At 44.0% G+C, this 20908-nt stretch overlaps 1 protein-coding gene across 2 annotated transcripts in view; it reads left to right on the top strand.

Moving 5' to 3' along the window:
* The window catches only part of LOC310660034 (cryptic protein-like), a 266083-nt gene that overhangs the window by 66296 nt on the left and 178879 nt on the right, over positions 1 to 20908 (top strand). The window contains exon 1 of one of the 2 annotated variants that reach the window (XM_083404412.1): positions 20723 to 20745. The exons of the other annotated variant lie outside the window; for it this stretch is intronic. The gene's annotated coding sequence lies outside the window, so the exon portion shown is untranslated. Of the gene's footprint in view, positions 1 to 20722; positions 20746 to 20908 lie in introns of those variants that run through there. 2 annotated transcript variants of the gene reach the window in all.

The following is a 20908-nucleotide window of genomic DNA, read 5'->3' as shown; positions in this document are numbered from 1 at the left end:
GCAGTGCAGAACATGCTGCTGATTCTTCTCTCTCTTTTGCTTGATTCAGTGGCAAAGAAGATTTATATGTTCATCTGATTAACCAAAGTGCAGAATCAACAATATAAATTATTCCATAGAATGCCACATATATAAAGGTTTAATCTGAAGTTCAGGATGAGGAATGATCATTGAACTTTGAAGAGGCTACCATTTGTTTTACTGCAGCTTCGTACAATGGGAAGGAAGGTTCATCTAGAAGGGGCTATACAGGCATCAGCATAGCAAGTGAATTTTTAATTTTACATTCCCAAAACTATTGTGAGAAGATGTAGAGACCAATGGAAGAGGATAATGAGGCTAATAAGTCTCTCTGATAATGATTATTACCAGAAATATATTTGGAAATATCTTCTAATTAAAAAGTTGTTATAGGGATCTCAATCAGAGAGCTGCTAACTCTTGAAATGAATTCAGCAGAATCTTTAAAACATGATGCTTATGGGTGCAGTCCTAAATATTTTTAGGAAGAAAGGAATCCCACAGAACTCAGTGAACAAATGTATCAGACGTGGGACAGTAGGACATGGATCTACCATCCATTTTAGCATGAGAAGTCATCTTCAAATTAAGGGATTGTTCTAGAGCAGTGATGGCCAAACTTGACCCTCCACCTGTTTCAGGACTACAATTCCCATCATCCCTGACCACTGGTCCTGTTAGCTAGGGATGATGGGAGTTGTAGTCCCAAAACAGCTGGAGGGCCAAGTTTGGCCATCACTGTTCTAGAGCAAGTGAATGCAATGGAGAACCATCCAGATCATGGGTAGGGAAACTAAGACCCGGGGGCCGGATCCGGCCCAATCGCCTTCTAAATCCGGCCTGGTAATCAGAGTGTTTTTACATGAATAGAACATGTCCTTTTATTTAAAATGCATCTCTGGGTTATTTGTGGGGCATAGGAATTTGTTCATATTTTTTTAAAAAAATATAGTCTGGCCCCCCACAAGGTCTGAGGGACCTTGCTGACCCCTGCTCCAGATGCTGTGCACTACAATTCCCATCATCCTTTGCTGCTGTTAATGCTGGCTAGGGCTGATGGTGTTTGTAGTCCACAACTCAGGACCACATTGCCCACCCCTGTAAAATAAGCAAGTCTTCTCATTTAAAAGTGCCACTTTGAACTGGAGATAAAGGTAAAGGTAAAGGTACCCCTGCCTGTACGGGCCAGTCGTGTCCGACTCTGGGGTTGTGCGCCCATCTCACTTAAGAGGCCGAGGGCCAGCGCTGTCCGAAGACACTTCCGGGTCACGTGGCCATCGTGACAAGCTACATCTGGTGAGCCAGCGCAGCACACGGAAACGCCGTTTACCTTCCCGCTAGTAAGCGGTCCCTATTTATCTACTTGCACCCGGGGGTGCTTTCGAACTGCTAGGTTGGCAGGCGCTGGGACCGAGCAGCGGGAGCGCACCCCGCCGCGGGGATTCGAACCGCCAACCATGCGAGCAACAAGTCCTAGGTGCTGAGGTTTTACCCACAGTGCCACCCGCGTCCCTATTGAACTGGAGATAGCAGACTATAATGCCGAATTAATTTAGAATCATAGAATAGAATCATAGAATCATAGAGTTGGAAGAGACCACAAGGGCCATCGAGTCCAACCCCCTGCCAAGCAGGAAACACCATCAGAGCACTCCTGACATATGGTTGTCAAGCCTCTGCTTAAAGACCTCCAAAGAAGGAGACTCCACCACACTCCTTGGCAGCAAATTCCACTGTCGAACAGCTCTTACTGTCAGGAAGTTCTTCCTAATGTTTAGGTGGAATCTTCTTTCTTGTAGTTTGGATCCATTGCTCCGTGTCCGCTTCTCTGGAGCAGCAGAAAACAACCTTTCTCCCTCCTCTATGTGACATCCTTTTATATATTTGAACATGGCTATCATATCATCCCTTAACCTCCTCTTCTCCAGGCTAAACATGCCCAGCTCCCTTAGCCGTTCCTCATAAGGCATCGTTTCCAGGCCTTTGACCATTTTGGTTGCCCTCCTCTGGACACGTTCCAGTTTGTCAGTGTCCTTCTTGAACTGTGGTGCCCAGAACTGGACACAGTACTCCAGGTGAGGTCTGACCAGAGCAGAATACAGTGGCACTATAACTTCCCTTGATCTAGATGCTATACTCCTATTGATGCAGCCCAGAATTGCATTGGCTTTTTTAGCTGCCGCGTCACACTGTTGGCTCATGTCAAGTTTGTGGTCAACCAAGACTCCTAGATCCTTTTCACATGTACTGCTCTCAAGCCAGGTGTCACCCATCTTGTATTTGTGCCTCTCATTTTTTTTGCCCAAGTGCAATACTTTACATTTCTCCCTGTTAAAATTCATCTTGTTTGTTTTGGCCCAGTTCTCTAATCTGTCAAGGTCGTTTTGAAGTGTGATCCTGTCCTCTGGGGTGTTAGCCACCCCTCCCAGTTTGGTGTCATCTGCAAATTTGATCAGGATGCCCTTGAGTCCATCATCCAAGTCGTTGATAAAGATGTTGAATAAGACTGGGCCCAAGACAGAACCCTGTGGCACCCCACTAGTCACTCTTCTCCAGGATGAAGAGGAACCATTGATGAGCACCCTTTGGGTCCGGTCAGTCAGCCAGTTACAAATCCATTGAGTGGTAGCAGAGTCAAGACCGCATTTTACCAGCTTCTTTACAAGAATATCATGGGGCACCTTGTCAAATGCCTTGCTGAAATCAAGGTAGACTACATCCACTGCGTTCCCTTCATCTACCAGGCTTGTAATTCTGTCAAAAAATGAGATCAGGTTCGTCTGACATGACTTATTTTTCAGAAATCCATGCTGACTATTGGTGATCACAGCATTCCTTTCTAGGTGCTCACAGACTGTTCGCTTAATGATCTGCTCCAGAATCTTCCCTGGTATTGATGTCAGACTGACTGGGCAATTTGTTGGTTGGTTGTTTGCATGATGGGTCCAAACTCACAAATTACACTATCCACTTAAAAGACACAATACTTTTTGGTTTCTATTAATTTCCAGACAGGGCTGGGCACTCCTGGCTAATACTTATATAATTATCCTTCAAAAATATTGTACCTCATATACATATACGTGTGTGTGTGTGTTTGTGTGTGTGTAGTCTATGTATATAATCAGTTGCTGGTATATATATTTTGTTACAGTGATGTAGCTTGGGCATAATTTGACTTTAAAATTATTAAAGATTTGTTTGGGTTACAAAAGCACATACATCATCTCTATTTTCAGATCATAAAGTCTTTTTAACAGATCAGTTATATTTGATGTAAGACCTGATGTTGTAAACAGTATAAAGTTAGGGGAGAAGAGAGGAGAGGAGAAAGAAAGGGCGAGGGGACAGAAGTCACAAAAACATTGCATGTACACTATGTAAAACAATAAATGGACAATAAGTGCTTCAGTGTGGGCAAAGCTCAGTCTGGATTCCATGCATTCCATGCATAAAGGTAAGGTTAAAGGGACCCCTGACCATTGGGTCCAGTCATGACCGACTCTGGGGTTGTGGTGCTCATCTCGCTTTATTGGCCGAGGGAGCCGGCGTACAGCTTCTAGGTCATGTGGCCCGCATGACTAAGCCGCTTCTGGCGAACCAGAGCAGTGCACGGAAACAGCGTTTACCTTCCCGCCAGAGTGGTACCTATTTATCTACTTGCATTTCGTGCTTTCGAACTGCTAGGTTGGCAGGAGCAGGGTCCGAGCAACGGGAGCTCACCCCGTCGTGGGGATTCAAGCTGCTGACCTTCTGATCGGCAAGTCCTAGGCTTTGTGGTTTAACCCACAGCGCCACCCACGTCCCTTATTCCATGCATAAATATGTTTAAAATGGATTCCTACAAAATGCATGTGTTGCTTACTTAAAATCATTCTTGGAAACTGCTTAGAGGTTTGACTACAATCAAGTGATATATAAATAAATAAAAACTAAAATCCCATGAGTCTCAGATTCAATCCTTTGTATCCCAAAGTAGGATATGGGCACAAGCACACTAACAGGGCAGTATTTACAGATCATCCAAGTATCCCTGTTTTCCAGGGACAGTCCTGGATTTACAGAAGCCGTTCCAGTTTCTGATTTCATCCTGGAATGTCCCGCTTTTCCTTAGGATGTCCCTATTTTCACTGGAGAAATGTTGGAAGGTATGGAGTTACCTTCTTATGTTAGATTCTTATTTCATTGATGGTGTGTGAGAAGGTGAACTCATGATCTCTGTTTAAGATAGAATTTAAAACCATGAGCCATCTGTTTTAGCCATTTGCCCCTGTTGCCAAAATGGCAATAGGGCAATAGGGCAAAAGGTGATCTGGTAATTAAGGTGCCTTGTCGAGGCAAATGTAAGATATATGGCTACTTGTCTGCCATTTATGAATAGAAGGAAATATAGCTCTTTGTCTCCCATAAAAGGTAATAGGAAATGGTGTATCTTTTATGATTGGTTCTAGCAAACAGCCAATAGGAATTTCAACCAGGCTGATTGGACAGAGGCAGCCAAAGGAGGAGCAAGGGGGCTGGGCTGAGGAAATATAAGTGCTGGCCATCAGGGCTGGAGTGGGCAGAGCTTTGGTAACCATATACCACTGTGCCTATCATTTATTTGTCTGACAAATAAATTATTATTTTAATTTCTCTATTGCTGCGTTGAATATTTCATTCCAGCTAAGCGTTAACCACAAGCAGGGTGCTACAACCTGACCCCTGAGACATCTGAAGGCAGCCCTGTATAGGGAAGGCTTTTTTAATGTTTAAGCCACCCAGAGTGGCTGGGGCAACCCAGTCAGATGGGCGTGGTCGAAATAGTAAAATTGTTATTAGTGAATAGGGCGTCCCTATTTTCATCGGAGAATGTCGGAGGGTATGCATTCATACACATTTTTATTTTGCCCTCTAAAGAATGTTAGTTTAGTTTCACCTGCCTGCTCCTATCTCAGAATACTGAAAAGGGTTCCATGTGACTCTGTGACCTCTTTGTTTCTTTGTGACCTGCTTTCTCTGTATGTTTTATTGTCCCTGTTTTGCGACAGACACCATTATATTATCTGAAAGGTTGCACAGCATTTCTTTGATCTCAAGGCATGTAAAGGCCACATTGCCTCTGTGGGCTGAAATATTTGAAGATAATCTGATTTGAACTTCAAGGCTGAAGACCACGCATCAGTGATTTGCAATTCAAGGGGATAAAGAGGGAGGGAAACACATGCAGGAGAGATGGACACATAACAGTTTTCAGTTGCTGTTGCGCAGAAAGTTCAAGTCACGTTTTGTATATCAGTTTGTATATCATAAAGGAAATTCTCCTGTATTGAAATAAAGACAAGCTTTGCAAGCATGTGGAGAAAGCAATTGGTTTGTTAACACACACAAACACAGGACCATCTTTAGCATATGCACCGCTGGGGTGCAAATTACCGTATTTTTTGCACCATAACACTCACTTTTTTCCTCCTAAAAAGTAAGGGGAAATGTCTGTGTGTGTTATGGAGGGAATGCCTACGGGTGGCATGCCTACGGATTTTCCTCCTCTAAAAACTACGTGTGTGTTATGGTCGGGTGCGTGTTATAGAGCGAAAAATACAGTACATTTATTTATGTGTTTGTTTGTTTGTTTGTTTGTTTGTTTGTTTAATTATACCCCACCCATCTGGCTGGGATTCCCCAGCCACTCTGGAAGGCTTCCAACAAAATATTAAAATACAGTAATGCATCAAACAAAGATCCGCCCACCCCCCCCCCCCAAATTTTGACATGACTGATTTCGTGACTAACTACTTCCCGCCTTCCTGCCCAGAGAAAAGCAAGCACCAGGTGAAAACCACGTTGCACGCGGGATGGAGCCACAGAAAATCCACATGGAGCGCAGCTCTGTGCGCCGGGCTCTGTAGCCCAGCCCAGCCCAGCCCAGGGCCATGTGGTGGGACTCCTTACATTTCTCCTTCCTCTCTGGCAGCATGGGGCCTTCTCCTCCGGTGCACCCAGTGCACATGGACAGTGACGTCGACGCTCCAGTACCTGATTGGCTGTGCCAGATGGGTGGGGCATTGCAAAGGTGGAGTGAGGCGAATCACCACTGGGCCCCGCAGCTGAGCAGCCCAGGGTGGCCCTGTACCGCCTTCTCCATCAGATCAGGCCAATGCAAATTCGAAGCAACACCAGAGTCCAGCCGCACAGCCACCAGGGCGCAGTCAGCGGCAGCCTGACGCCCCCCATCCCTTGCACCCCGGGTAAAGACGGCCCTGCACACACACACATACATAAGACAGTCCTGTACGATTTTCCTTCTATGGCATCTGATTATACCTATGTTCCTTTTAGTAAATCTTAGGCTGCATCCTCATGACTGATACAGACTAGTGTAGAGACCGCTTTATTATTTTTTTAAAAAAAATAATATTTATTAGAAGTTTTATAGTTACAGGAAAAAAGAATAAGGAAAAAGCATTAAAAAATTAACAAACAATACATCGAGACACACTGTAGATTGTCTATGTTCTCTACATTCTAAAAGATCAGAAAACTTTTTTTTTTTAGTATAAAATATATTACTACCAGTGCGTGATGGAAATATGTTGTGATTATTATGGAATTTAAAGCTTTTTAAGTCTTTGTAATTTCCTTGCATGAATTATCCTTGAATTGATGAAGTGAAGGAGCATTTTGTATTTTTTTAAAAAAATTGCTTAATAAACCAAACATTTTAATTAGCCATTGCAGGGAGCAAACTAACAAAGTAATTAGGCTAAGAGGGTCTATATAACCAAATTATATTTATCATTTAAGACTTCTCACCAAACAATCCTGTCCTCAAGACATGCTGGCTGAGGGACCATAGGTTATGGCAGAATCCATGCTCCATCAGCAGAATGCAAGATACACTACTGCTGCCATGACAGATAGGCTGGAGGAAAAACTTGAGACTCAGTGATGAAATCTGCTGCCAATTACAGCATTCCACAGGCAAAAATACATTTACATCTAGAGATAGAGATGATAAAGACATCCCACACATGTGGGCACATAGATAATAAAGGGAAGGGAAAACACTTGCTGCAAAGGTCCACAAATAACAACACTTTGGAGGTCCCAAGCCACAAGGTGGTTAGATTGGTCTCAACTAGGGCCAGGGCTTTTTCGGCCGTGGCCCTGATCTGGTGGAACGCTCTGTCACAAGAGACTAGGGCCCTGTGGGACTTGACATCTTTCCACAGGGCCTGTAAGACAGAGCTGTTCCGCCTGGCCTTTGGTTTCGACTCAGTCTGACCCTTATGTTTCCCTCCCCTTATGGTTTTGATTTATGGGCTACTATTAAAATAAGGCTGCATTTTAAACTGTATTTTAACCTGTATTTTAATAAACTGGTTTTGTTTGTTTGTTTGTTTCCCCTATTATGTTTTATTGTAATTTTATTGGTGTTGGCTGCCTTGAGCCCACATTCTTTTGTCGTAGGGCATCAAGGGCATTTCTGCAACACTGTTCATGAGGATCCATACATGAAAACATTCCATGTTTGGCAAAGAAAGAATTCATGTGAAATGCAAGCCCTACAAAGAATAGGATGCATTAAAATCAGACACAATGAGCGGCGCACTAAAAATAGACCTCCACATACATCTGATTAGAAAGGGTCTTTACAGTAAGAGGTGATTATGTTCTTTTCCATTAGTAGCTAGAACCAATCAATAAGGCAGCTGATTTAAATTCCAAAAGAACTAGTCACATGTGTCCTTGAATAGCTACTTTGATGGGCAAAGAACCAATGTAGGTACTTTGGTTTTCCATTTGATTTGTGTACCACGCCGGGCTAGGGACAGAGATGTTTAATACAACCTGGTAATATGCTAACTTGAAGACTAGTACACATGACCTTCCTAGCCAAGAACTCTATAAACTATCTTGCTTGGAAAATGCTCAGAGGTATCTGACTGTTTGCTGTTGGAGACAGAATGAAAGTCTGAATAGACTTTGGCCTGACTCAGCAAGGTCATTTTTAGGTTCTTTTGACTTTTGGCAGCTAGACTAGTGACTAGGAGTGGCCGCCGAGACCATATAACACCGGTCCTGAAAGACCTACATTGGCTCCCAGTACGTTTCTGAACACAAATCAAAGTGTTGGTGCTGACCTTTAAAGCCCTAAACAGCCTCAGTCCTGTATACCTGAAGGAGCATCTTCACCCCCATCATCCAGTGCTGAGGTCCAGTGCTGAGCACCTTCTGGTCGTTCCCTCACTGCAAGAAGTGAGGTTACGGGGAAGCAGGCAGAGGGCCTTCTCGGTAGTGGCGCCTGCCCTGTGGAACGCCCTCCCAGCAGATGACAAGGCAATAAACAACTATTTTACTTTTAAAAGACGGTGGCCCTGTTTGGGGAAGTTTTTAATGTCTGATGCTGTATTGTTTTTAATATTCAGTTGGAAGCCACCCAGAGTGGCTGGGGAAACCCAACCAGATGGGCAGGGTATAAATAAATTATTATTATTATTATTATTATTATTATTATTATTATTATTATTATTCCTGTACACACTTTGGTCTATTGAATCATTCATAGAGTTGCACGCCACCCCAATCTCCAGGCAGTGCAAGATTCCAGGGGTTTCACACTGAAGACTGTGTTGTCTCTACAATATATGGTTTATTTACACATATATGCAACCTGAGCCTGTAATGGAGGGGTTCACAGCATCAACACCCCAAGAGGGTCTTGTTTCTCCTATAGCTGCAGCCTTGGATTCCAGCAGAAATTAGCTCTCTCTCTCTCTCCAGCCTGCAGCTTTTTCCTCCAGCTTCTAGATCACACAATGGCTGCTCTCAACTCTGGCATTTGTCGTCCTCACTATCTGCAAGTTGAAGGAGGGCCACACCTCACACATTTGCCTTCTTGCACCAACCCCCTTAATGCCTCGTCACCCAGGCAATCACCTCATCAGGAAGCTAGCCTGATCTGTATTTTAATACTTGCCAGACCCAAGGATCAGTGAGATCTGGCACCCACAAACACATAACACTAGGAATACACCATTATTTGCTGTAATGCAGTTGGGCTTTGTCACATATGGAGTTGACTAACAGCCTCTGTTTGATTCCAAGTTAAATTGGATACCTTGCCTGGCCCCCCTGTGAGCCAGCAGGCTAGCGGAACTGTTGGCAGGGATGCCTGATTTGATTGATTTGAATGACTGGTTAATTGGCTGTTGATCCTGATCAATAAAGTTATGGCCCTTATTTAAACTCCAATTAGTGCGCTGCCTCTTAATTAGCACTTCTGGAGCCAAGCATCAGGGTTATAAACATTTGATAGGCACAGGTGATCATACAACGCATTATAGTAACTTAAATTCACTTCATTTCTGCAAGAGTATTTAATCCAAGCACTTTTGTCACGCGAATCAAATACTTTTGCAGCATTTTTCTCTTTCCTGTTTGCATGTTTTTCCTCCCTTTGAACTGGAAAAATAATGATGATGAACCCATTGGTTTATATAATTTCTTTAACAACAATTATTGTCATAGACAATAATTTTGAATTGTGGTGCTGGGGGAGACTCTTGAGAGTCCCATGAACTGCAAGAAGATCAAACCTATCCATTCTGAAGGAAATCAGCCCTGAGTGCTCACTGGAAGGACAGATCCTGAAGCTGAGGCTCCAATACTTTGGCCACCTCATGAGAAGAGAAGACTCCCTGGAAAAGACCCTGATGCTGGGAAAGATGGAGGGCACAAGGAGAAGGGGACGGCAGAGGATGAGATGGTTGGACAGTGTTCTCAAAGCTACAAACATGAGTTTGACCAAACTGAGGGAGGCAGTGGAAGACAGGAGTGCCTGGCGTGCTCTGGTCCATGGGGTCACGAAGAGTCGGACACGACTAAATGACTAAACAACAACAACATTGTCATAGAACCTGTAAGTCACCAGTTAACTGCATGACTGGTCCCCCCAAAAATGGGAAAGGGTAGAATGTGTTTAACATGCTTTAACATGCAGAAGGTCCTGGGTTCAGTCTCCAGGTAGGGCTTAGAAATGTCCCATCTGAAACCCTAAAGAGATGTTGCCAGTCTGTGTAGACAGACTGGATTGTCCAACAGTCTGACTCTGTATAAGGTAGCCCTCTACATTCCTAAATGGGAAATGATGTAGGCCAGGGGTGTCCAACAGATTGATCGCGATCTACTGGTAGATCCCCGGAGGTTCTGGTAGACCGTTGTCGATCGATGGTTCCCTTTCCTCAGCTAAAAATAGAATTGGGCCCTGCCCCCTCACCCCACCCTCCATCATAGCTGTCAACATTTCCCTTTTTTAAAGGGAAATTCCCTTATTCCAAATAGGATTCCTCGCAAGAAAAGGGAAAAGTTGACAGCTATGCCCTGTGTAGATTGCAGTCTCTTGGGAGTTGGCCATCCTGATGTAGGCTAAGTTTTGATAAGAGCAGACATGACATTTTGGTGCCAATGCATTCATTGAAATTTCAGGTTGCTAGCTTATGCCTGAAATTATGCATTGTACAATGTATCTTCCCTGGTGGCACAAGCAACATTATAGATTGCAATATGTGCTTGGTTGTGATGTGTTGGGTGAGAGGTTGCCCGTGACAGTTGGCCCTCTTTGCAAAGGGCTGAAAAAGGTTGGTCATCCCCAAGCTAACTTGGCATGGCAAGAGATGTGCAACAAGGGAGCCAGTGTGGTGTAGTGGTTAAGAGTGGTAGTCTCGTAATCTGGGGATCCGAGTTCGCGTCTCCACTCCTCCACATGCAGCTGCTGGGTGACCTTGGGCCAGTCACACTTCTTTGAAGTCTCTCAGCCCCACTCACCTCACAGAGTGTTTGTTGTGGGGGAGGAAGGGAAAGGAGAATGTTAGCTGCTTTGAGACTCCTTGGAGGGAGTGAAAGGCGGGATATCAAATCCAAACTCTTCTTCTTCTTCCTCCTCTTCTTCTTCTTCTTCTTCTTCTTCTTCTAGAAAATTGCTCCAAGTACTATGGTTTAAACCATGGGTAGACAAACTAAGGCCTTGGGGGCCAGATCCGGCCCAATTGCCTTCTAAATCCAGCCCATGGACGGTCTAGGAATCAGCATGTTTTTACATGAGTAGAATGTGTCCTTTTATTTAAAATGCATCTCTGGGTTATTTCTGGGGCATAGGAATTTGTTCTTCTTTTTTCAAAATATAGTCCGGCCCCCCACAAGGTCTGAGGGACAGTGGACTGGGCCCCTGAAGAAAAAGTTTGCTGACCCCTGGTTTAAACAGATAACAGGCTCACTTATATTTCAAAATTAACAATTCCAGTCCAATGCAGGGCCTTTATGTTAGCCTGACTGAACGTTTTCCCCTCAGCGTTTGTCAAGGGCAGATATTTAAACATCCCCAGAAACATTGCACATGAATGTGCCGGACACAGTAGAACATATTCTTTTCTACTGTGCACTGTACAACCAGCTAGGCAAATGTGCGCTATCCCCTTTTTTGGGTAGCCCAACATCGCGGCACAATGAAAATATCAGATGCTATCTGTCTGACATTAACCCGGAAGTAACCTCAAGGGTGGCTGAGTTTTTGTCAATAGTATCTCTTAGAGTGGTGATTGGCACTATTTAGGGGGAATAAACTCCAGTGAAAACCCTCATTTTTACATGGCTGTTTATTTGTAAAAAAATAACATTTTCTATATGGATGTTTTATGATGGCCTTTATTTGTAATGCCTAATAAAGGTTTGGCGAAGAAGCAACAAGGGAAATTATTGGGGGGGGGGGAGACATAATACTTAAGTGTAGGTAGAAGTGATTTGGAAATGCATTCATTGTCCTGAGAACAGATTAATTTCCAGTAGGAGTGTCATCGAAAAAACTCACAAATGCCTGGTCTGAATATGAATGTGTGCATCTCATAATATTCCAAATGTATTATGAATCAAGTATTGTTGTCCTGGGAAGTTATTCTCCAGCTCAAAGTGTAAAATAAGAATCTGGCTACGAACAAAATGTTCATATCCTGTTTTTTGTCAAAGAACTAGACACTTAATCGCAGGTGTAATCAAAAAGATGTTAACACTCCAAGAAAGGGGGTTGGCCAAAGAGATTTTGCTGGTGTGAAGTGAGGGATGACTCTATGTAAGCTATGTTGAAAATCTAGATTTAAATACATATTTTAAAATAAATAAATATTTTTTGTTTAAAAAAAGAAGAAGATTTTTAAACTGGCACTTGAATCTTACTTCAATACTAACGAGAGGACCACAATATCTCCTGCACCCGAGGACAGCAGGACAGCATCAGGGATGCAAAGCTCTCTCCTTCGGCAAATCACAGTTTGTCTAAACAAGTGTCAGGAAGATGGCCAACTCAACTCAAAAAGCATAGAAGCCATACAGAAGCTTTTTATGTGCTGTCAAATCCCACTCACCCCCCATCTTCTAGTTTCTTGGTCGTTTTTAAAGCTTACATGGAGACCTAATAGCTCCCCCAAATTCCTTACTGATAAATGCAAATTAGTAGCAGAGGGTTACTGTGCAATTAAATGGGCTGATTTTTACCTCTCTGAACTTTCTCTTTCCAGGCTGCAGTGTTTTTAACTACAGCTCTGACTGCAAACTCTTTCGACTTGCATGTGCTACTGAAACTTTGGGGTGGGAAACAGCCTTGAAAAGGTGTCTCCCTCAAACAAACTCTTTAGCATCTTGGCTGGGCAGAATTTGGTCCCCAGGCTAAGACATTGACCACACCAGCTTGACATTACCCTTTAATTCCTTTCAACCTCCTGCTGCGCTCACTGTCTGTAATGTTAAAGAAGGAGAATCATCACCATCATCATTATTTTACTAAGTGTGATAAAAGTGATGATGAGTCTCTTAAGTAGACACCATTGGGAGATTCTTCTTCTTCTTCTTCTTCTTCTTCTTCTTCTTCTTCTTCTTCTTCTTTGTTGATCACTTGTAGCCAAGTAAGATTGCCTTCCATAAACATGGTTTTAACAATGAGTCCGTAAGTGACTGTGAACAGTGGCGTAGCGTGGGGGGTGCAGGGGGGGCCGGCCGCACCGGGCGCAACATCTGGGGGGGCGCGCTCGCACTCGCAGCTCTCTGTCCCTAGTGAGAGAGTGAGTGAGAGTGAGAGAGGCTCACTCACTCTCTCTCACTGCAGTGCTGGCTGTGCAAATCCAATCCGAGCCGCTGGGTCGCCGCCCACTGTGGAGGGGAGGGTGCCAGGCATGCGGTGCGGAGAGAGAGCGAGGGACTATCTGGGGGAGGGACAGTGCAGCGGGGGGCTCAAATTACTTGCCTTGCCCCGGGTTAGGGGGCGCAAATTACTTGCCTTGCCCCGGGTGCTGACAACCCACGCAACGCCACTGACTGTGAAGGCCAATTCTGGATCCACACGTCCTTCCACAGTGGGGACATTAGTTTCCGGGTGGGAGTTGATCACGGTGTGGATTTGCCAAGAGTGCCTTCCTCTTAGCACTTTTCTCCCTTGCGTCCTGAGTTCGAGTGTCTTCAAAGCCCATGACATCTTTGGTAAAGGGTGTTCTCCAACTGGAGCACCCGCAGGCCAGTGTTTCCCAGTTGTCAGTGTTTATACTACATTTCTTAAGATTTACCTTGAGACAGTCTTTAAACCTCTTTTGTTGACCACCAGCATTACGCTTTCCATTTTTAAGTTCGGAATAGAGTTATTGCTTTGGAAGACGATAATCAGGCATCCGCACAGCATGACCAGTCCAACGAAGTTGATGTTGAAGAATCATTGCTTCAACACTGGTGAACTTTGCTTCTTCCAATACACTGATATTAGTTCGCCTGTCTTCCCAAGTGATGTGTAAAAATTTTCGGAGACACCGTTGATGGAATCTTTTGAGGAGTTGGAGATGGCGTTTATAAGTGGTCCATGTTTCACAAGCATATAGTAAGGTTGGTAGTACAATAGCTTTGTCACAAGCATTTTGGTTTCCCTGTGAATGTCCCGGTCCTCAAACACTCTGCACTTCAATCGGGAGAAAACCACAGTCAGCGTTTTTCCTACTCCAAAAAGAAAAGTCTTGGGTTGGTTGGTTGGTTTTTTAATGGAAGCTGCCAGGTCACCAATTTCACAACCTGCTTTTGAAAAATGCAAATGTGAAGCAAACCAATGCTCTGGGTTTGCTTGACTCCTGAAAACGAATGGCCATGTGTTTGTCCACTAATAATGACCCCTAGCAGGCACAATATGTCTCCATACACAGAGAGCAGAAAGAAGCACTGCAACCCTGCCCGCTATGCCATTGTAACACTGTTCCCCCGGCAGATGCTATTCATCATATCAAATTGTATCTTTATTTTGTGTTTGTTTGCCCACTTCCGATACCAGAGGGGCTATCAATATGTATCAGCCTTGTAAAACCAGTAGCACGCTATCTCCTATCTCTCGCACCTTCCTGATGCGCAGAAGTCAGGCTTCCTCTCTCGGCAGAACGGTGCCGCTTTTGCCCTTCTGAAGAGTGATCTGTCATTGCTGAAATATTGATTACATCCAGAAGAAACATTGCAAGTCAAAAGCTGACCAGTAAGCCCACATATCTGGAGATGCCTACATCAAATTGGGTTTTGCTTGCAGAGCAGTGTATGGCCTTAAGTGAATATAAATTTGAATTTAGTGGCTATGATTTATGTCCTCCCACCATGGCTGTTATTATTTAAGCATATCTTGGAATCCAGGGCCATCGCTGCAATTGTTTCCTTTCTATCGATTGTCCTTGCAGCCCTCGCATGTTTTATCTGCGCAAATCTGTTCTTCTGTAATTAGCCACTCATCACGAGAAGCAGAATTGTCTCATTAAATTAACCTTAAAAAATTGCATTAATTTGTTGGATCCTTTTCGATTATCATTTATTTTTGCCCCCCTGCGGATATGTAGGTAGGGATGGAGGTTTCGCGTCTCTGCATTATTTGTTTTCTGAGCCACTGGACCAAAGAAGGCTCACAGCTGGTAATAGATACTTGTTTGTGGAAAGATGTGGCTTAATTATTAACGGCTTCCAGTTTTTAAGGAGTCTGGATTAACTATTTAATTAGCATGCTCTGCAATGATTCTTTGAATGTTCACAAATCAATTAAAATCTGCTTACCTTTTGTTAGTTTAGCAACATCAAAGATCTCCCTGGCGATCTGCTGCAAATCTTCACCCTGCAAGAGGATGGGGAGCAGGGAATAGAAATGATTCTATCCTGACTTCAAAAGATACTAGAACCTACATAGCCCACAGGCTGAAAGTTAGGAAAATACAGAAACATCAGGGGTCTGTTGTTTTTGACAAATGCACACACAAACAGGGGGTGTACAACAATACCAAAATGTTTTGCAGGCAAATCGTTTTATTTTTAGTATTAATTTCCCCTCCCTACTCACCAGTGGCGTAGCGTGGGGGGTGCAGGGGGGGCCGGCCGCACTGGGCGCAACATCTGGGGGTTAGGGTTAGGGGGCGCAAATCCACGGGTTAGGGGGCGCAAATTACTTGCCTTGCCCCGGGTGCTGACAACCCACGCTACGCCACTGCTACTCACTGCTGGCTCCACAACTCCTCAAGGTGGTTGCAAAAGAGCTGCTTTTGGATTCTCACTACAAGCTGGCATTGTTAATTAATTAATTAATTAATTAGAGGTATATACTGCTCCTCATCCGAAGATCTCAGGGTGGTTCACAAGATTATTTATTTCTGGAGCAGAAGAATACTGTTGTTGGTGATGTTGTTGCTGCTGCTGTTACTGATGTTGCTGTTTTTGTTGTTAACCACTTGCTTCCCACATAATTAATATGCGAAATGAAAAAAATCCATCAAAATATTAAACTTTATAATAAAGAACCCCATCAAAACAATATAAAACTGTTTTAAAACAGCAATTAAAACAGGAGGTTCAAGTCAGGTCAGGAGGTTTCCTCTCTCAACAGGTGTGCAGTGGTACCTCGGGTTAAGAACTTAATTCATTCTGGAGGTCCGTTCTTAACCTGAGGTACCACTTTAGCTAAAGGGGCCTCCCGCTGCCGCCGTGTGATTTCTGTTCTCATCCTGAAGCAAAGTTCTTAACCTGAGGTAATATTTCTGAGTTAGCAGAGTTTGTAACCGGAAGCGTCTGTAACCTGAAGCGTCTGTAACCTGAGGTACCACTGTAGCATGAAGAGCTGGCAAAATGTCTATGGATGAGGCCTCTTGCATTTCAACAGGGAGAGCCAATAATCACAAGGTTGTGGCAAAACAAATATGAGAAGAACCCTGTTGAAAACACCAAAGGCTCATCTGGCTCTGCATAATGTTCTCAAATTGGCCAACTGAAGCCTGTGGGAAGGAAACTGTTGATTGCATGAACTCCTTGACTGACCAGACCACATGGATCCAGCAGCTTTTTGCTTCACTGAAAGCCTAATTGAAACTATTCTTACGGCCAATTTTTCAAGAGACTAAATGTATCGCTGAAAGCTGCATCTACCCTACACAGGCACTGCACAAATGGAAGCAGAGGAGGGGAGCATAGCTGTTAACCTTCCCTTTTTTTGCAGGAAATTCCCTTATTCCAGTGCCTTTTCCTGCTGCTTCCTGCTGCTATCCCAGATTGTTAGATATCCCATAGATTGTCCCCGGGACAGGTGAGGCTGCTGATCCCTTGTTTTCAAATCTGAAAATTGACAGCTATGGAGGGGAGGGGTGGGTGGCTTGACCACTTTCCTCCCAAGTCACAGCCCTGGTAAAAATTACCCCAGCAACAAGTTGCTATTTGGCTCAGACTTTTGCACAGCTTCGAAAAGCTTTTACAGAGCTACGACTAAATACAATAAGCTCTGCTTATAGAGATGGGAGACATAAAAGGTAAAGGTAAAGGTACCCCTGCCCGTACGGGCCAGTCTTGACAGACTCTAGGGTTGTGCGCCCATCTCACTCAAGAGGCCAGGGGCCAGCGCTGTCCGAAGACACTTCCGGGTCACGTGGCCAGCGTGACATCGCTGCTCTGGCGAGCCAGAGCCGCACACGGAAACGCCGTTTACCTTCCCGCTAGTAAGCGGTCCCTATTTATCTACTTGCACCCGAGAGTGCTTTCGAACTGCTAGGTTGGCAGGCGCTGGGACCGAACAACGGGAGCGCACCCCGCCGCGGGGATTCGAACCGCCGACCTCTTGATCGGCAAGCCCTAGGCACTGAGGCTTTAACCCACAGCGCCACCCGCATCCCTATACTACACTTGATCTTAGCCAAAAGGCCGAGAAGCGATGGGAGGCATACCAAAAAACGAACGTGTTTGCATTAGGGGATCTTCTGAAGTAGAGGACCTTATGCATTATATCTTGCACTGTCCGTTATATAGTGATGCAAGAAAAAGATTTTTGGTACCTATAATGACAGGGTCCCCTGGCCAGAACCCCCTTGATATGATGTTATATCTCCTTGCAGACACAGATCAGTATGTGACCTGGCGGGTAGCACTTTTTGCAACTGCGGCTAGGAAAATTAGAGCAAATTATATAGCCAAGGTAGCCATTAACTGTAAAGGAGATGAATTTATTTGATCCTGTCTATCTACCTCAGGCTATGCTCTATCTTTGTCACCAAACTCTGAGTATAAATTGCACACTGTATTAATTGATATTGTTTTTAACATTAGTGACCATGTGAAGATTTTAGCTTATGAATTTTATTGTTTAATGTTTTTATTTGTACATTGGGGTACTTTTATAGCTTTGTTTAGAGTACGTAATGTTTTAATAATATAAATGTTTTAAGTCTTTTTTTACCAATTCAGTATATTTTCTTTTAATTGTCAAATAATTCTGTGTACATTGCGGCAGCCTTTGGCTATGTGGAATAAAACTGACTGACTGACTGATTTGGCTCAGAAGGGGAATTACTACTACTAGTAGTAGTACCCGGTCCATCTGACTGGGTTGCCCCAGCCACTCTGGGCAGCTTCCAACATATAGAGAAACATAACAAAACATTAAACATTATAAAGGTTCCCTATACAGGGCTGCATTCAGATGTCTTCTAAAGGTTACATAGTTACTCATCTCCTTGACATCTGTTGCGATGGTGTTCCACAGGGTGGGTGCCACTACCGAGAAGGCCCTCTGCCTGGTTCCCTGTAACTTCACTTCTCACGGCGAGGGAACCACCAGAAGGCCCTTGGGGCTGGATCGCATTGTCTGGGCTGAACGACGGGGGTGGAGATGCTCCTTGAGGCATACAGGGCAGAAATCATTGAAATGTCTGGCACAATCCGAAAGTATGGCAGCCCCTGTCGGCAGTGTCGTTTCTGCCGGTTTTCCACAGAAATAGCTCAAAAACTTCCAATTTCTTTGCAACAACTTTGCAAAAGTCCAACAACTTTGGGCAAAACTAAAAAAAAGTCACCAACAAAAATGTACTGGAAGCTAATGCAGGTCTTTCATGACATGTGTTACATGGTCCTGGTGGTTGCTCCCAGTCACCAGTCTAGCTGCCGCATTCTGGATTAGTTGTTATTATGAAATAAGCAGGATTGGGGCCCTGTATTCATAGGGCTGCCATACGTCCAGATTTTCCTGGACATTACCAGGATTTCAAAGGCAGAATTGACATCTGGGGGAATTTTCAAAAGGTGGTGCTTTGTCCTGGATCTTAGGCAAGTCAATCAAAAAATCACAGGGTTTTTTGTTTTTGGCATTTTTGTAAGAAAAAGCTCCGTGAATTTGGGAGGGTCCTGGTTTTTGCTTTTTGAAATATGGCAACCCTAGATTTTTTTTCACAATCCCTGCAGCCAGGCAACTTCTGTCGGATGTGTTACATCAGTACAGTCAATTACAACATGCTTTGCTTCCTAGAGTGGACAGAGACAACTTCAGAAGGGAAAGATATTTGTGAAATACACTTCCGGAGATTCCCTTTTTTTAATTTTTATTTTCACAAAGCCATGAACTAAGCAAAAGTGTTCTGGGACATGTTTGCTCACAAACCTTTATTTTAACTTATCACAACACTGGCATTTGTCAAAGGTTCGGTCAGCTCAGCAGTTTGACATACAAGCAGGGGTTGATGCACCAAGGTTTAGTATGCTAAAACTCAAGGTGACCTCTACCATACATGTTGATTAAGCGCCCACGTTGTGGACAGCAGAGAAGCACTTCTTTTGCTACAAAATATGTCAGCTCCGTAAGGCCAACTGTGGCAGGTGCTGTCAGACCTCACAGCCTAGCAGGAATTGCAAGATTTTAGCAAGGCATTCAGAAAGTGTACAGGGTGTTTGTTTTTTAAAAACAGTATTCTCGGTCCGACATATAACAAACTGAACATCAATAAAGCTATAGTGAACTTGCCGATGTGGTGATCTTTGCAATGTCAGGCTATAAGTAACTATGACAAAAAGTGGATAAAGTGATAGATAGAGCCATCCTTAGAGGCATAGCACTATTTTAAGCTAAAGCCCGCAATCTGCTCAAGGTTGTAGTCAATGGGGAAAATACTGTCAACCTTGCCATGAAGGAGGGTGAGAAGATTCTGCTTCAGGTGGCAACCACAAAACGGGGAGGGGGAACACCAGATAACGGAAGACAGGGATTGGAAATGAGCACTTAACTTGCACTACATTCCACTATAATTCCATAAGCAGCTTTTATTACATGTGAAAGCACAAATATAACAGCAGGGGGAAATCATGGGTGGAAAGGAATGACCTGCCATGTGAATGCAGCCAATATAAGGAAAACTAAAACAGCATTCCCTAGGCAGCACTGGTTTGGCACTAGAACAGCTACCTCAAGTTAGAAAGGAATTTATGTATATATTTATTTAAATCCTGTTCAATAAAATGAAGAAACAGGACTTTCCCGGCATGCATTATGGACCTTCCAGTGTATGTGCAGTGCCAGATTTACGTAGAAGAAGAGGAAGAGGAAGAGGAAGAAGAAGAGTTTGGATTTGATATCCCACTTTATCACTACCCTAAGGAGTCTCAAAGCGGCTAACAATCTCTTTCCCTTCCTCCCCCACAACAAACACTCTGTGAGGTGAGTGAGGCTGAGAGACTTCAGAGAAGTGTGACTAGCCCAAGGTCACCCAGCAGCTGCATGTGGAGGAGCGGAGAAGCGAACCCGGTTCACCAGATTACGAGTCCACTGTTCTTAACACTACACCACACTGCTATAGCTTAGGGCCACACTCTCTTGGGGCCCCCCAAAAAATTTCACTATTAATATACTTCTTCTTAATTGTATTTCAGTTCAACAATTACTCTGATAAAATACATATTTTGTTATGTGCAAATGGCTTTAGATACCTATTAGGTCCATAAATTACCATACAGCATATATTCAACACAAAAACAGTGACAATTTGTTGTTGACAAAGGACAGCTGGACATATAAAGGGCCCCATTACCTTCAGTAGCTTAGGGACTCATCAAACCTAAAGCCAGCCCTGTGTATGTGCTTCATAATCTTCATCTGAAAACTGCCTGTGTTAGATTTTACTTCATTTCCATCTATTGGCTTTCTCAATTTCTTCCAAGGAATATTAAAATAGAGGGCTATTCCACAGTTCACATTCACCAAGCCTAAAAAGATAAAGGGACTCCTGACCGTTAGGTCCAGCCGCGGATGACTTTGGGGTTGCAGCGCTTATCTCGCTTTACTGGCGCGTTTGTCTGCAGACAGCTTTCCGGGTCATGTGGCCAGCATGACAAAGCCACTTCTGGCGAACCAGAGCAGCGCACAGAAACACCGTTTACCTTCCCACCGGAGCGGTACCTATTTATCTACTTGCACTTTTTTGGTGTGCTTTCAAACTGCTAGGTTGGCAGGAGCAGGGACCAAGCTCACCCCGTTGCAAGGATTCGAACGGCCGACCTTCTGATCAGCAAGCCCTAGGCTCTGTGGTTTAACCCACAGCGCCACCCGCATCTAAAC

The sequence above is a fragment of the Podarcis tiliguerta genome (genome assembly GCF_965153285.1).
Source record: "Podarcis tiliguerta genome assembly, chromosome: 11".
Classification (NCBI taxonomy): Eukaryota; Metazoa; Chordata; class Lepidosauria; order Squamata; family Lacertidae; genus Podarcis; species Podarcis tiliguerta.
The sequence above is the reverse complement of the archived record's forward strand: the minus strand, read 5'-3'. Positions and strand labels throughout refer to the sequence as shown.